Source organism: Metopolophium dirhodum, chromosome 5 (assembly GCF_019925205.1).
Source record: "Metopolophium dirhodum isolate CAU chromosome 5, ASM1992520v1, whole genome shotgun sequence".
In the NCBI taxonomy this organism is placed as follows: Eukaryota; Metazoa; Arthropoda; class Insecta; order Hemiptera; family Aphididae; genus Metopolophium; species Metopolophium dirhodum.
In genome coordinates this window covers 36429505-36446759 of record NC_083564.1, presented here as the reverse complement: position 1 = coordinate 36446759, position 17255 = coordinate 36429505, and the positions used below count along the sequence as shown (strand labels likewise).

The 17255-nt window shown below is 34.5% G+C and overlaps 1 protein-coding gene across 2 annotated transcripts in view; it reads right to left on the bottom strand.

Annotated features, from left to right (window-relative positions):
* Positions 1–17255, bottom strand: part of LOC132944239 (brain tumor protein) — a 69518-nt gene that overhangs the window by 34168 nt on the left and 18095 nt on the right. Inside the window, exon 1 of one of the 2 annotated variants that reach the window (XM_061013480.1) lies at positions 10546–11166. The exons of the other annotated variant lie outside the window; for it this stretch is intronic. The gene's annotated coding sequence lies outside the window, so the exon portion shown is untranslated. Of the gene's footprint in view, positions 1–10545; positions 11167–17255 lie in introns of those variants that run through there. 2 annotated transcript variants of the gene reach the window in all.

The following is a 17255-nucleotide window of genomic DNA, read 5'->3' as shown; positions in this document are numbered from 1 at the left end:
CCTATACAGTTTAAGTGTCGTGTATATATATTATATAATAATATATAAGGTACATACGGATTCGCATATAAAAAAAGTCGCGGGTTATTATATGCACTGAACGACGAACATAATAATACCCACCACTCGAATATAATATAATATATTATATAGGTATACGTTTTAACGTTAAGGTATAATAATAACACAGTCATACAGTGCCCCAGCAGAACATAATAATAATAATAATATTATGATGATATTTTGATACAATTATTATTATTGTACAAACATTCCACTACACCGACGTCTCAATCGTTACGCGTTTTTCACCGACCAAAACAGCATACCTATATAACACACCGTGTAATAATAACATAAAGTACAGACGTAAAGCCACTATATATTATATAGTGTGTACTATGTTGTATCGGCACAACGTTCGAGCTGTGTGCTCTTTCTGCAGGGTCGACCAGGAACGATGAGGTGAACATTTTTTTTCCGTTTTTTTTCGACCTCAGAGACCGACGACAATAGGAACCGAAATCTTTACTTTCTCATGGAGGCGTCTCGTCCACCCCTTCACCGACCTTGATTCAATAGGATTTTTCGACCTGATTGCACAACGGCGTCTACGCTTAAACTGCCGCAGTGGCATGCGCACATATTACCCATATACAATGTCTACGCGCTCGTCCTGGTTAATTTATGTACCCTGTTTTTTTCTCACTAGCTCGCTCGCTCTCACTCACTCGTCGAGTCACGTGGCCCGTTCGTGCGCATGGGAGTGAGAAGCGAAACAACAAGCAGCGTCGTCGTCGTCGTCTACCTGCGACCATACGATATACATGTACCAATAATATATATATATACCAAATACCGTAGACCTTATACCACACACGCGGATAAACGACATACCTATATAATATAATAATATACATAATCTACATTGATATCGCGATACTGAGCCGTACCGTCACATATCGAGTGCCACCACCGTCGCCGCAGCCAAACTGACTTCGTCGTTAAGTTTTGGGCGAAAAACTCGTTTCGAAACGCGTTGATGCTGCAGTGTAAAATCTATACATAATATACGTGTAGGGAAAGCCGAGCGAGTGCTGAAAAATGTTCGAAATTCATACCTCGAGGAAAGCTGCTCAAGTCACGCTAAAAGTAAGTTTCTTGATGAGGAGAGGGGGGCTCGTGGGATCCAGACCCAACCAGAGAATTTTTTAACATTTATGAAAAGAATAATAAATATTTTATGTCATATTTTAACCAAGTGTCAGAACTTAAATTTAGTATTGACTAAAAAGTAAAATTATTAAAAATATATACATATTTTGGACCCCCAAAATAAATATCTACGGCCTTGCGGGCTAATACTATTATGCTAACTGCTGAAGTGCCGAGGTTATATTATAATACGAAGTAGCGTGTCAAAGGTGAATTATCGGTTTTTATTTTTAAGTGGCCGGCGTCTGGGCGTGTTCTAAAAATATCTTGTCTTAGGTCATACGACATTCATACTTACGCCACGCACCAGATTGTATCGAAGACTATAATATTATTTCGCGCGCTCGCACACACGCATCATTATACACACGGTGCATATAGGGGGCGTTAGGGAGGGGAACTTGGACCCTCTAAAACTATATCAAGTCCCCCTCATTTAATCTTCATTAAGTATTTAAGTAAAATAAAATAATTTTTTTCCACAATTTTTAAATTAAACCCAATAAAAATCATTGAAAACAATAACAATTATTTAACATTTTGGTTTTGTGGTTTAGTATTTCTGATAGGTGATACAAACACACAGACAATAAGAAACCGTTTTTTTGGTAGAAAATGTGGTAAGAGAATAATATGATTATGTAATATTTATATTTTACATACCATTATTTACCATCATAGATACCTTAATCCCTATGTGTGTTTATTATCTACCAGCTACGACCCTATTTACTTAATGGATTTTAAATAGATACATTGAATGTAAATAATATAATAATTTGATCTAAATAATAGTTTGTACCTGTTTATACACAAATTACAGAATTTAGTATTTGCATAAAATACTTAGTCTATAACATTTCGATAGCTAAATTGTTCCACATAATATGTGGTGAAAGTGATGGTTTCACCCTATATTTTTTATAAATCAAATTAATATTACAATTCTGAAAAATACCCCCCCCCCTCTTGCCCCTAAAAAAAATTGAGCTATTCTCCATTATAGATATTATGCATATACCTACATACTAATAATATAGATTAGCCGACAATATTACCTACGAGGAACTTCCTTGAAATAATATTGTGCTCTATACTGACGCGTTTCCATTCAAGAAAGCGGCCGGGCAAGACAAAGAGACTTCGCTGCAACCAGCAAAACCCTATAGTTTGTCGCGATCGGTTTCGTCCGAGATCCGGTGCCAATGAAAATAATAATAATATTGTGCTTTCGTATTATTTAGGGCTGCCGCGTATAGATGGCCGGAAACCTCTCGTCCCGGAAACGATTCGGACCGTGCCGGTAAATAATATTATTTATTATTTTTTTTTCCTCCAAAATAGCGTGGTTAACCGCGCCGAGCCCGAAAAAAAAAAAAAACGAAAAATCGTCACGATTGGACCGCTGCCAAGTCGAATTCTGGCAAAATGACGTAATTAAAATGCACGTTAACGTGTACAGAATACCGCGTAGACTCGGTCTGGTCTGTGAATAATAACAATAATAATAATAGTATTACTAACTCATACGAATACATAGCCGATGAATACGTGTCCGCGGATACATACGTGACGTCGATCGATCAATGGACAGATGTGTAAATCATCGTTGTCGACATGAACGAATCTGTGAACATTTGAGGCGTGACCACAATGCTGTTGCGCGCGATGTGATTTACTGCAGAAATATTATTGATTTTTCGTATCCCGTGCAATATTATTACAACCGCATAGGTATTACTATTATATTAGTGTTAGAAGCAGAGGTGTCATTTCAGAATTTTGCAACAATTTACCGTTGACCAAACATATAATAAGAGCCGCTCGAAAAATAGGTACTCTCGTTAGATTAAAAAAATGTTATACAACATAGGTAACGAAATCGAAAGTATAACTGAATAATTTATCGGTTCTTTTTTAATACAACCGAAAGCGAGTAAATGCATACATAATGCAAAATTCAAAAGAATTAAAGAATAGCAACATCTTTTTCATGAATAAACCAAGAAGATAATGAGATAGTCAATTTAAAAGGTGCTTCTTTTACTTACAATGTGCAACAAATAATATACTGTTATCTAGCTAATAGAAGCATTTAAATTTGAAAATATCACTTTTATCATTGATAAAGAACAAGAACAGTAGAAAAGAAGAAACCATAATAAACCGTCTCCGAATTGGTCACACACACCTAACTCACAGCTATTTGATGACCAAAGACGATCCTCCACTATGCGACGCGTGCAATGTACTTTTAACGGTCAACCACGTCATCACAGAATGTCAAAAATACAACATGTATCGAAATCAATACCACATATCAGAACAAATTTGTCAAGCACTAGGACCAAACCCACAAGACGTTAAAAACTTAATTTTATTCTTAAAAAAAACAGAATTGTACAATTTAATTTAATGTAACCATGTAAATGCTAAAATACTAACAATGTAATCTAAAATTCATGTACTAATGGCCTAGTTGTCGATGTATATTTCAGATCAATAAAAAAAAAAAAAAAAAAAAAGAACATCAAAAATCAAAATGTATTGCGATTTGAGTTAAAAAAAAAGCGTCAATCAAATTCAATAAGAAACCTCTAAAATATAAGGAGCATCAGCCTTGCCAATTATAGGGGATAATATTATATTCGCTGTTTCAATTTTCCGATTCTAATCTAAAAATGATTAGTAAAATTATAATAATATAATAAGCCGAATATTATATTACACAATATTCCGAATACCGTGCAGCATGCAGTGTCCACAGTTATCGATTCCGAAAATATTCAATATTTTACTTGGACGTTAGACGTACGTTGTATTATTTTAGTATTTATTGTTTGTTTGCGAGTCTTATATTATTGTTATTATTATTATTATTATTATACACCTACGCCGTCGGGTGAATTCCGAGAAAATCGTAAAACCGTGTAACCGACCGACCGACGGGGATTCTCGGGAAACGGAGAGAACAATATTGAAACTTTATGTGCATTTGAACATCATTCGAAATTGTTGTGTGCCTATATATCCCAGAAATCAGTCGAACCTCACGATTCGGAGAACCGGTGTGGTCCATCATCCCCATTGTCAACGTCGTATTATTTCCACCAGAAAAATATTGTGCCAAGCCTCCTTCGACAATATTATATTGTGCTCGCATCCGAACGACGTCCGCGCACACTATTATAATAATATAATCCACTCGACCAGCGACCAGCGTCCATTGCTGGTCGACGGTGGTTTTTGTGTTCTTATCGTTAGTGAATAATAATAATAATAATATAGGTAATAATTGAAACACAACGCGGCGTGTATACGAAATAATACCAACAAACGCCGTCGATGTTTGCACAAATCTCGTGGAACGCCTTTTATTTCAGGGTTGTATGAACAACAACCCCTTTCACGGATATTATTTATTGTTATTATGATGTTACATGCGCGTGTTATTACCGTCGGACTACATTAATAATTATACACCTCCGTAATATTTTTGGAGACTATATAGGTACAATAGTTTAATGAAATAGGTAACGTGAAATCGAAATCCCCAAAAATTATTATGGAACGGTGATAATTTTTACGCGCATTATGTGAGCATAATCATAATAATTATTATGATTATTAAAATTCATCAAACACGATACCACAGATTCGACTCGTATGTCTATAACGAGAGGCCACGATAAAACGGTTTCATTTGCCGGGTTTAATGAACGTTTCTCCGATTCACAAATGATTCCAATAATACTCCAATATCGACTTAATGTCATTAGCATATTATTATTACTGCTGTACGTATATTATACCGTCATCAGAGTCGTGTGTATACGGGGAATTGAGAATTTAATATGGGATTTTGCAGTTGTAACTATAGAACCCAACTGCGGTGTGTCACAAAATAATTACATAGATATATTATGTACATCGGTTTCGGGGAATAAGCAAACGGCTAACAGATCTAAGCGAATTTCTATTGAAAACCCATAAACGTAAGATATTTAATTAATTTATAAAAATATTATTTTCTTCGACATAATATTAATATCGTACCTAATGTATTAATATTTTATAAAATTACGGACCGGAAATTTAGGTTTGAGAAAAATATATATTCTTATGTAAAAATAACTCACGAACATCACTATGTATGCTTGATACGTAATTCAAATGGTTTTATTGGTAAACGACATAAAAACATTTGTAAAGGTAGTTCTCAAAATTATAATTACAATAATAATAGAAAATTAAAATTTTACACAAATATTTTTTCCCACAATTTACAAAATATTATGGAAATGGAACTGAATATTCCCTTACCACCTCGGCTAATCACAAATATTAAAAAAAACTTTTTCCAGTTGAACTTCACATTTTTAATTATTGTAAAACTGCATAGCGCCAGAGCATAGCATTATATGCTGTAAATTATAATAAAAAAAAACCTTAATATCCGGATCCGGGTTAATAAAATTCAATCAAAGACTAAAATCATTTAGATGTTGCACTTCGTATAATAATTGATGACGAACGTTTGAAAGCATGAAATCATGTGAGCCGAAGACAATAATATACCATGTATAAAAATAATAATAACAATATAACATAATACAGTGAAACTTACATATTACGAAGTCTCATGGAGCATAATTTGGTTCTAATTTGGTTTGGTTCTCAAAAATATTTTGTTATCTAAATGGAAGTTTCACTTATATAATACTATATGGATATGCGATGTACATTATTGGAAAAAATGGTGTTAACCTTTTTTGAACACAGTTCGTCTTGCGAACTTGGTAACATCTTTTTCGAATATAATTTATTATTTCACAGTCTACACGTACTATAAAGGCATATGATATTATATACACGAATCAAGCACCTTCACTCGTATAATGGTGATATGAAATAGGAAAAAACGAGTATCTATGTTTCAGGTAAGTACTATAACTACAATGTAATAGAGATTTATTAGAGATGATTTACGGTTTCGTTTATTTATATAATATGTTGTTTATCGCCATCGTTTTTTTTAAATTCGTTTACGTGCGCAGCAACATACAATATTATTATTACATTTTGTGTAAACAATTTCGCTTTCCGATATTATGTTTTTTTTTCCTGTTGCGGTTCTTTCTATTGACACGGATCCTAGGGTGTTCGGTTTCAAAGGGACGCATGTCGCATGCGGCTTTCGAGCAATATTTGATTTGGACGTATAAATACACATACGCGTAAGGAAATAGTCTGGGGAGTTGTGTCGAGATGTTTCGAATAAAATGAATCCCACAACGTCTAGTTAAATGTATTTCCGTATCGCTTAGTTTTTTTTTTCCGGGCAGTCACTACATAATATATAATATTAAATATATTATACCGCCGTTTTAAAAAAATCGAATGTCGATTGGTTGACGAGACTATATAAATCCGTTAAGTTTCCGTTCGGATGAATAATAAAAAAATTCAACTCGACCGTTACAACTTACAAGGGTGGTCGGGAAGAGTGGGGGGGGGGGGGGGAGGTGGCACATCCATTTTGACGGAAAACTTTGCACGCTTTTCACTTTATTTTATACGCTCTCAGACCGATCTGACGGCAATTGTCCCATATACTTCCATATGTTCTCCTCTTTTACGCACATAACACACGTGTGACAGGGTGAATACCGCAATCTCTCCTGTCTTTTGTCCGTCCGTCCGGCAGTGATGAGCGCCTAATGAGGCTGGTGAACTTTTTACCCATTGTTCGCGGGAGACATATCGCCGGTTCTCGAAATAAAAAAAAAAACGGTGGCGGAAAAGCGTAAGCGATTTCTGCCACCTCTGGTACAGGGTGAACCATTTGATTTAGACAAAAACCATGTATCTGCCTTGACGTGGTAAGGAATTATAATGCAACTGCTGCTGCAGTGGCGTCGAAGTCAGTTATTAATAACTCATCGGTATGGACCACCTCCACAATTTTTTTCCAACACACACTATACACATCCTTCAGCGACCCTTTTGTATTAAACCGCTTAAAAACCCTTTTATATTTTTATTTGTTGTAAAAAGTTAAAATAGTGGGTATAACATAAAATTAATGTTTACCTATTTGGTTAATACCCATATCAGTTGAGTCGTTCTTGCACTAAACGTATAATATAGGTTAACTATTATGATTAATAATTTATTAATTGAATATTACAATGACTCATTATAGTGAATTTTTTTTAAAAATTATGTTACACTAACACTATAATATAATGAGTCATGGTATAATAAATAAATGTTAATCACCCAACATTCGACTACCCTCCAAATTGTTTATATGTTGCTAAAGCTTTCACATAGGAAAGCCGCCAGTCACCACTAATGATCAAAGATACAATAATGACCGCAAGATATAAACTTCGTTTGAAATATTTTGATTTACGATAAATTATCTGCTATATTAGTTTATTACTAAATATTCTTTAGAGTTTAGACGGTAGAACTATTAACATAAAGATAATGTCTGATGGGTGCCAGGTTCTATAGGTTGATAACAACCGACCACCCCACCCGGCATCCACCCATATACTTATACATGGTGACGGCAATACATGGGCACAGGGATCGGTGCCACCGATATGTAAGTACTTTGCTAGGTATAAAAAATGCCACGCGGCGAAATCGACCGGCGGCCATCGATCAACGGTAGTATAAAAAACGAGGGACTATCAACACGACCGTCGTCGTCATATTACCGTCGTTTAATGTCGTACGTCATCCGGGACGTCTCTCGGTGTCTGAGACGTCGTTTTTTTATCCATTCCGTTTTCCGTACAGGTAAGACGACAGGAGAAAAAAAACCCCAACAAAACGCGAAACAGACTGTTTATTTTTTTCGCTGTTCCCACCGAGTGACGAACGAGCGCCGTGAAACAATGACGGACGTCAGACACATAATAATAATAATAGCGATAATAATTATTATTAAAACATATTATACCGTCGGTAATAAATCACAAAGATATATTATATTATTATTTTACTATTATATACACGTGAAGCGCGTGTATTGTACTTGAACGTGTCCGTCGGCGGTGAGCACGACTGGTCGATTCGTCTCGGGACACCTATACATATATATATATACATATATATTATAGTTGCGTTCGTGGGACGCTGTCGATAATATGCGATATTTTAATAAATTAGAGTTATATAGGTATAATAATAACTCAATAATCATATCATATCATATCATACCTACGCACACTCGGGTCATGATAGTATCACAAAGTCGTGTTCCCCGGGATTTCGGTCCGATTATTATTGTATAATTTGTATTAGGTATAAGGCACGCAGAGCATATTTTCGACCTGTCGTGTATCATAATTATTATTGTGTTTGTCGCTAATTGGTGCACGCTGTATAATATATACCACGCGCACTGTATCCTGTTGTACACACTGCGTGCATAATCGTATATATTTAGACGGGAGTAATGGTGTATAGCCGGCTCGATCGCGGGGTCACGCGATTATAATATATTAGTACGATATTATTATTATGAGTGTACACAAGTTGTAACTTTTCTAAAACTTTCCTATACGTACGGCGGTGGCGCATAAATCATCATCGCACGACAGACTGCAAATCATTAAAATAATACGAACGAACTGTTCGCCTTCGAGACTTACCGGTTGACGCCGCGTCGAGAGTCGCATATTATGGGGTACACGTTATAATATTATTATTATTTTTACGACATCGTACCATAAATTGCGTATTATTATGCTGCACTCGCTCGCTGTAGTAAAAAATATGTGGTACTTAAACCTGACAAAAGTATCATAATCGTCGGATAACCTATATCGCTAATGAAATCAATATTTGAAAGCCCAGTATAATATTATATATTATTAATTATTATCACCTGAAATAGTTTGATAAATAATTTTCTTTTTATCGGGTTTTAAAAAGTATCAATACGTGTTAGTTGATAAATAAAAAATATTGTATGATTTAGAATATTAATTTCTGGATTGTTATTTACTTTTTGAATGATTGGCACAGTTAGTTTTGAAGTACACAGTATATCTAATTATATTATTAATTTAATTAGTCTACTTCATCGAGATTTTTACTACCATCATACTGCGAATAAACAAAAAAATTCAAAACTTTGATTAAAACACTACAAGCAGAAAATCATTTTCAACATTTATAAAGATTATAATATTATTATGTTATATGAAGTGGGGGCCACGAAGGTTTTAAGCACATTAATATTGTCATGAAACAACATAGTTCAATAGCTATACACTTCAAGTCCACACAATTTTTTTCTAACGTCGCAAACTAAAATATACGTTAGTTGAAAATATTATGTCTTGTGCCGTAATAATAAAAGTAAACATCTAATATATAGAAAAAAATTATCATTAAAAAATATTGTGTATAATCGCTTGTGGTTGTAGAACATTTAATGGAATTAGTTCGTCGAAAATAAAAATAAAATTGCACTTTGACATCATTATATTGATACTTAATTGCAATATATTTTAGTTTACATCAAACACCGATTGCCGCCTTGAGAAAAACAACAATAAAATATAGACTTGTATCGAATCGTATATATTTTCAACTTGAAATCGTTCGATCACGTTTGCGGAGGGATATTATAATTATATAACATTACATTATAGTATGCATGTTTCGGGCGACCACTTGTATAATAATTATTCGAATTGAACTCCCGCGTGGTAAGGTACCGAAATACTTTATGCGCATCATATCATAATAATAATAATATGTACTGCAGCTGTAATTTTCGAATCATCTATATTTCGTATACGATGTCATTAAAATGACCTTATGATTAATTAATAACAATTTATTAATTCCGGTCTGATAATAAATCCCGGCGGATACCACACGCGTAATGTGCGGAGCGACAATATCGCATATTATTATACATATTATTATTATTGTGTCTGTGTGCACACGCTCACATAATATAAGCAGATAAAAAGTCGGATCGTAGGAAAAAAATAAATAAAAATTACGTCCGAGGACCGTGGGTCGTTGACACTCGGTCCCTATCCGTTCTTTTGTTTCAAGTCCGGAGGAGAACGCTGCTTTGAAGAAGAATGCGTCGCGGCGGAGGAGTTATGACGCGCGGGTAGGGGGCGGGGGACGACGACTATTATACGACCGGCCGGCGAGCGCGTAGCAGCAGCAGCAGCAGCGGCAGCAGCGACTACACACACGTCGACTCCCCCACCGTGTACGACGTCGAACAGGTGTTGTTGTTATTATTATGATTATGATTATTATTGTTATGTTTTCTTCACTCACCTTGACTCATCAAAAGGAAACGGAGTGACGCTGAGAAATCGACTGGAAAACAACTGCAGCGTTATCCGTATCACCGCTGCGGTGTGAGATTGCCGGTGGAACACGCACGCGCGCGCTCCCGCTAAACGGATATTATTTAAAAACGCGCTTGTCGTGACCACGACGGTATTCTAACGATATTGTGTGCGGCAATATCTTCTTGACGACGACGATTACGTTGAAAACGGATACCGGTCGATAAAAAAAAAACTCTTTTGTTTACAACAACAATAACAACAGCAACAACAATAAAAGTATTAAACTATATAGTGTTAATTCGTACGGGGATCACAAGGGACTAGAATCGGTTGAAAAAAATATATAAATAATTAAATAATAATAACGTATTATATTATAAGTACCGCGGAATAATTCGTTTTTGTACGTACTAGTCAGTATCGACGCACTCGCGAGACGACTACTGCACGATTGTTGTTGTGAAGTTTTTCGTCTGAACAAAGTCTGTGCGCACGTATACAATATTTGTTTATTGGACGAACGTTGTGTGTGCAACTTTCGGACGGCGCGCTCGGTCTCTCGTGTTGGGAACGACTAAATCGGCGTGAGCGCACACGACAACTGCTTGCCGGCGGCGTTGTTTTATCCGACGGGGTCCCTGCCGCCGCCGCCACCCCTTTTTTCGCGTCGCGGAGGGGAAGAGTCCGTCCGCGCGTTCCCCGCTCGCCCGTCCGAACGCCCACCCGCCCAGCCCTATATATACGACGCCGCGGGACGGGAAAAATATTATACCCGATTTCGAGGATCCCTCTGTTGCCACCGCCACACCAGCCGGCCACGATACGGTGGCCGGCCACCCACCCCTGTGCAGCGGTAGCGGCGGCGGCGCTCTCCCCTAAAGGGTGCTTTGGGCGAGGGTGGCGGCGGTGGCGGTGGCTGCAGCGGCGGTGGGGTGGAACGATCGCGCGCGCGATTGACAGGGACACGCGGAGGCGGCGGTAGCGCGGCAGGCCGTCGCGCCGGGGGAACGCCGCCCCCTCGCGACTGGTTAGGGGCGCGCGCGCGGTCGATACGCGAAACCATCCCCTTATCGCCGACGCCGTCTCTCCCTCGTCACTCGCACACACCCGACCGCCGACGGTTATCACCGTGCTTTACACTTTTTTCGCATATTTGTATTTTATTTTTCTTCGTTATTTTCCCAACGCGACGTGGATAGACTAACTATACACCACTCCTCCTATTTTATACATATTATGATTATATCACTCGTATTTGCTGTATGCACGAGGACTGTGGGGTCGGTGGTGGAAGATATACTTTCGTGTTTGATGTACTTCCGCAGTCCAAGCTTATACATACCGCGTGTTGTTCCGGTCCGGCCGCGGTATAACAGAGTTGCACGAATGTCGTCGGACGTTTATTTGATTTTTCACCATAAAGTCGTATGCTTTTGCCAATTGCCGTCGCGTATTTTATATTAACATAATATATAATATTATGTACGTATATACGTTTAATATAATATATAGATACATGTGTGCAACATGAATACTGTGCCGCTACAAATTACAATAATGAGGTTGTTTTTCGGATTTTATAGTTAAGACATTTTTTGGTCACGATAAATCTTCTGCACGCGCTACGCACATGTATATAAGTATATATAAATTATACATATTTTAATATAACTACGTGGCTACGCCTATGTATAATAATTAATAGTCTCGACGGTTGTATAGAAAAATATAACGCACTATTATATGTTTACACGTAATAAACAGTGGCAACGGTTGTTTTTCCGTTTAGGGATTTAAACGCGGGTCGGATGTGTGGCGACAATAATTTGGAACATTTTGCTGCTCTGACTGTATACTACAATGTATGCATTATAGTTTAAAATATTATATAATATAAATATATTATTATATCGGTGCCTATATACTGTCTGCACAGAACGGACGAAACTCTTATAATATCATAATATTGTCTGTTATATGGCTGCAGCCTGCAATGTATACCAGCGATTTGTTACCGACGCCGATCGTTTGAAATTGTACAACAATTTATAAATGTCGCATATATACTTATGGTTATTGAATTCGATTTGACAATGTGTGCGTTTAAATAGTGTATTATGTACGTGCTCCGGGTTATCAATAACCGCATCGTTTAGCTCCGAGCTATGACAGCTGAAGAGCTACAATAGTGTGCGCATAATATTTTTTTTTTCAACTCCTGTAGCTTCTCGATTAATCACTATATAATCCCTCACCGACGCAGCGTGGTAGATTTATTGAAACGTGTTGAAGTTGTGAATAGAAAACTAATGGCAGTGCAAACCAGGGCCTAAATTGCCGTATAAATTGTTTATATCTTGAATATTGTTATGCGAGACTATTATATGGGCACGTACATATCATACACATAGATAGTCTCACATAGTCACATCACCGTATATAATATAATATATTGAACACGAATAAAAATACATTAATAATTGAGGTGTTCTCACAATACAATCAACAAGTGACTAAACAAAGAACGAAATGGCGTACTTCTAACGATTATTTAGCTATTTAAGTGAATACTGATGTATATGTATGCACATCGTTTATATTGCATATACTTAAGACGTACTTGTACAGCGGAAACATAATATATTCGATGACACGCAAGAGACAATAATAGTAATAATTTTATTTAATGGTGTATTCCAATCGATCTTTTAAATTTTACAGTAGTTGTCTGCAGTAGGTTATATTTAAAAAGGAAAAAATATCGTTTTTAATATTTACCATCTACCATATATTTTCAATTCAACCTATACCCTGAAATATTAATGTAATTTTTTTCCATCAGTTTTTTTAAAGGAAAAAAAAACCCTCGATATTCTTTAAACCACCTGTGATGGGTCACGGTTTCCCTGTCAGCAGGCGAAAACGTAGTGATGGCCTTATATAATATTATTATGCGGCGAATTGTTTATCAAATAAACGACATTCATGACCTAAATATTTATTATTTTGAAAATCTATAAGGCCAATACAGGGCTTTTAATTCAATTTTTTTCTCGCTTTACAGGGTCGACAGAAATAATTAAATATAATAAATAATAATATAGTTTCTAATACAATAATGTATTCAATAAACGTTATAATATATCCTATTAAAAAATATCACAATTTAGTATAGGTTAGGTTAGGTTATTAGGTTAGGCTAGTATACGATATAAATAATCGGTCAGTATAATCAAGTATAGTGAGACACAGGCGATGTTTTTGAATGCAAAATAAACAAACTACACTCAAAATATGTTATGGAATAAGTGTTCAAAATTACGTATTTCGTTTTACACCTTTACTTGAAATTAAAATGCATTTTACTCAAACAATGTCAAAGATTAATTTACAAAAACAAAAGATTCTCACGTTTTGTTTCTGTACGTAATTTATTTTTTCTCGGCATAATACGAACAAAATGCTTCCTGACCAATTTCATAATTATTCATCACAGTAATTACACATTACATCTTATACACTAACTAAATATAATATTAACTCGTTATGGATAGGTGCTATATGATAAGTGAGGTAGTTTCATAGACCTTATACTAATATATTAGTGTAAGGTAGTGTATGGGTAGTTTACGCTTTTGGATATTAAAAATGTATCATTTAATTAATATTCATGTTTAATTTAAATATTCCATTAGTTTTTAATTGACAGTAGAGTATTTCAAATAACTACTTGACTTTACGCTTAAAATATTTTAATTTATTTAATCCATTTTATGTTTTATGTATAATTTGTATAATTATTATAAAATAAATTATATGTATTATATATATTATATTATTATGTACCTGCGTGTTTGGAATAATTGATAATTAAAAGTATATGCATTTTACAAATTTCTCAATTACTGAACTTGATTTTAGCCTTTAAAATAATAATATATTATACGCATAATACATTTATAAAACTATTTCATATATTAGTATATAATATATGATTATAATATTGATTAGACATATTATTGTGAAAATACTATTCTGATTTATGTCTTACTGATTATAATAATGTAATAATATTATATTAATTGACATTATAAATAGTCGTAATTGCCACTAATTGGCACTGTTGTATCACTTGTATCTTGTTTCATTATATTTTATTCATCGCACTAAAACTAAACCGATGAAATGGAAATTTTATACCTACTTTTAGGACTTATTCTAATCAATGTAGAAACCCGAACGTTTATTACTGGCTACTGCAGCGCGATCAACAACTGTACTTACAGTAATCTTAATTCTATAACTATCATATATGTATAAAAAAATAAATAAAATTTGAGAAGAACACTCTAGTTAACGGTAGCTAAAAATATAATAATAAAAAAAAGGAATGCCTTAATTGGCTACTTAAGTCATGGAAAACAAAATATAATAAGACGACTATACAGTCGTTATTTACATTTTTTTAGTAACGATCTTAATAATAACAAATAAGTTACAAAAACCCAATTTATTTACAATTTAATTCACTTTGAATATCACCATAGTTCACATAAGCTTATTATTATACGCTTTAATTTATTCTTGGATTTAATATTTATTTTTTTCATTTTACTCTAGTTATAAGAAACAAAGAATAAAAACCAGTTTTTTTTTTTAATAGAAAGCATAAATAATTTTTGGGTGGCCAAAGTCCCCTCGCCCTCTAAGTATGTCTGTATTAGTAATGACCTTAACGAATTATGAATTTAAATCCCACTCTGCCCCTGTTCAGTCTGTTGGCCATAATATGATATTATCATATTATATTCATATTGTTATTACAGCTTGACGAAGGTGCCCGTAAGTAACGGCCCTATAGTATCGATTTATTTCTCTGTCGTGTTTTATTGTATAGTTTTTATTACACAGCCCGCGAGTTCGGTGTTATATTAATATTATAATACCAACCTACCTAATAAATGTGATTACCTATATTATAATGTGCTATTTTGTATTATAATAATTAATAATAATTACCTATAGAATGTTTTGTCTTTACATCAAATACAGAATACGGTATTATTCTCATTACCAGCGTACGTGTAACATTTTAGTGTCGCTGTACTATTAAAATATCTAGTATCACTAAATAATGTATGCACTTGAAATGCTCTGGAAATCTAATTCCCGGGGTTATACTTGATCAATATATATCTTTGTACTACAGCTGCAGTTTTCTGTGTGTATAATATAATACCTTCTATATTATAATATTATGTATAGTAAAATTATTTGTAACATTGTACAAGTAGCTGTTAGAATAGTGTTTGGTATACTAACTAAATATTGTATTAGTTTTTTTATTTTCGAATAAACATGGTAGGTCGTATCGTAGAAATAGAATTATCTTTACAACTACTTGTACTCGATAAATAAATTGTGCTTGTATAATGTATATATTATGATAATAACCTTCTCATTAATCATTAGGCTCGTATTAAATGTTGTTTATTGAGTAAAAAAGACGGCAGGTGGTCACTAAAAATCATTAGCAGCGACAAATGACTAATGAAAATGTCTACGTTGATATTGACGATGTGCTCGAGGCTCGTAAATACTTCATTAACTAAGTTTACGAATACAATTATTTATTATATACACCTGAATGTTTTCGAAATGCTATTTACACACATAATACCAGTGTATATTGGAGGCGTAAAATCAAATAAACAACACATATCAATGAATAAATATCATCTACATTATCATATAAACGTAGTGAACTAGCACAAATGCTCGTTATAAACATTTTTTTGTAGAAATTATATTCGCGTTATTATATAGTAATCGAAAAGTGGGAAAATGTTTAGATTCGTTTCGAAGTTTTAAAGTGGGTTGATATAGGCGAGTTTAGACGTTCTCGTCAATATATTTTGAGATTAGAATTCTCAATTCAAAATATTATCTGATTAAATAACTAATAAATTACCTTGTTAGTGGTCGGAAAATTGAACAGAAAAAGTACACGGCAAAGGCGATAATGGAGTGTACACAACGTTACTTAATCTAAATGTCGGGTCATTTGTTTTCAATTTCTGATAGTGGGCTATTGACAAATTACCGTCGTCGGAGATAAACACACATTCGAGCACATACAGAGCTATGTAATAAAATAATGAGTGCTATATATTATTTTCGTGTCGGTAATTTTGTTTACCCGTAGCACTTCTACGAGTAAAAATATTATTCTCGCGTTTCGAAAAAATAAAAACGAGAAACTGAATCTACTCGTTTCTAATAGTGCGATAGGTAGTTGTTATTAATATGTAATTATAATTTGTTAAAAAATAAATTATAATATAAAAATTGATCGTACTGTCTATATATGAGCCGCTTGGGTAATATATATTAAACTATCTACCATATATCTAGTATTATATTTGTATATAATATTATAATAACCACGAGCGCTGACGCGTGTGAACATCCGATTTCGTGCGTTATTTTTTCCAAGGTTAGCCGTAGGACGACCGAGTTAATTTCCTATAGAAAACCCGTAAAATCAGAAATCGAGATAATCGTAGCGGGTTCCAACCGGAGCAGACTATAATATTACAATAAATTATGATTATGGTATCACGTGGTATCCGTCCAAACGACGATGTTTAATTAATATCGGGGAGGGTTCTTGAACTTATTGAGACGTTCGAA